This window comes from Helobdella robusta (genome assembly GCF_000326865.2).
Source record: "Helobdella robusta unplaced genomic scaffold HELROscaffold_27, whole genome shotgun sequence".
In the NCBI taxonomy this organism is placed as follows: Eukaryota; Metazoa; Annelida; class Clitellata; order Rhynchobdellida; family Glossiphoniidae; genus Helobdella; species Helobdella robusta.
The window spans coordinates 388,836-390,901 of NW_008704392.1; positions in this window are offsets into that span (position 1 = coordinate 388,836).

Genomic DNA, 2,066 nt, shown 5'->3' on the forward strand with positions numbered 1-2,066 from the left:
ATGAACGAGAAAAATATTTATCAATACAACTACAAAGACACACACACATATATACTGCAGAACTTCAAGCTATTACATATGGGAGTGTATACATATATATATAGAGAGAGAGAGAGGAAGAGAGAGAGAGAGAGAGAGAGAAAGAAAGAGAGAAAGAAAGAGAGAAAGAGAAAAAAAAGATACGTATACATTATACACCTTCATCTATATGATAATCGCTAAGATAACGATGATAATAATAACAATAACATTAATAATAGTAATAATAATAATAATAATAATAATAATAATAATAATAATAATAATAATAATAATAATGTTTTATTACAGTATAGTGAGGGCATTAGATAAATAAGCAAACGTTGGAAGGATCTGGAAAAGCCATTCGTCAAGAAGATGATGTTGTTTAATGTTCAGGCATGTCATCATCATCATCTTCATCATCATCTTCATCTTCATCATCACCAACATCATCGTCATCTTCGTCATCATTCGTATCATCATCATCATCATTATCATTGTCGTCCTTGTCTTCAACATCATCATCATCTTCATCAACATCATCACACCAACATCATCGTCATCTTCGTCATCATTCGTATCATCATCATCATCTTCATCATCATCTTCATCTTCATCATCACCAACATCATCGCCATCTTCGTCATCATTCGTATCATCATCATCATCATCATTGTCGTCCTAGTCTTCAACATCATCATCATCTTCGCTATTGAATGATACCAAGGTATGATACCAAGGTATGATACCAAGGTATGATACCAAGGTATGATACCAAGGTATGATACCAAGGTATGATACCAAGGTATGATACCATGGTATGATTCCAAGGTATCAGGAATCATTTGGCTGCAGTAGTAATATATCACTATAATTATCTATACATACTAAAAAAAATTACGTTTAATAATAATTATAATAATAATATAATAATAATAATAATAATAATAATGGTGCAATATGATAGCAATTAAAAAACAATTCATTACGAAGCCAGCACATGTTGCAGTATTAGCTCGACTACTCCAGTTGTTAATATGCTAATTTTATTATAAAGAATTATGAATAATAATAAAATAATTGTCGTAGTAGTAGTAGAAGTAGTAGTAGAAGTAGTAGTAGTAGTGGTAGAAATAGTAGTAGTAGTAGTAGTAGTAGTAGTAGCAGCAGTAGCAGCAGCACAACTGCAGTAGTAGTAGTAGTAGTAGTAGTAGTAGTAGTAGTAGTAGTAGTAGAAGTAAAAATGTACGAGTAGTAGTAACGGTAATCGAACTATAACAGTGCGTGGTTCGCTAATGCATAATGTTGCGCAATGATGTAGCCTGTTTGATTGATGATTTTTTCCAAGTTGTATCAACATTTTTTGGAGTGTATGTATGTATATATATATATATACTCCATATACCACAACGAATACTGCTACCATAACTAATTCTGCTACTATTAATACAATTATAGTAGTAGTAGTAGTAGTAGTAGTTGTAGTAGTAGTAGTAGTAGTAGTAGTAGTAGTGGTAGTGGTGGTGGTAGTAGTAGTAGTAGTAGTAGTAGTAGTAGTAGTAGTAGTAGTAGTAGTAGTAGTAGTAATACAATTTTTATACTACTTGTAATTATAAAAGTTTAATTAAAATATCAAAATGATTCGCTAGCTGACGTTGAGAATGTTAAAAGACGAAGCCACATTGATTGAATCAGCCAAATATTTTATTCTTTCTTTATACTTTTATTCATTTTTTGTTTGTTCATTCGTTTGTTCATTCATCTATCATCCGTAAATTAGAATATTCATTCGTTCATTCATTCGCTCATTCATTCATTCTTTTATTCATTCATTCATTCATTCATGCATTCATTCGTACAGCATTTAAAAAATTCAAACGTTATAAATATAAACCGTGGCTATCCTATAGAACAAAAGCAAGAGTTCAAAGTTCACCGAAGAGGATTTTAGGTTAAAGGTCGTAGGTCAGAATAGATATATTTTTGGTTTGTTCTTCCATTTTTTAACAGTCATACTAACTTTTATTTTCTTCTCTTATGCGAGG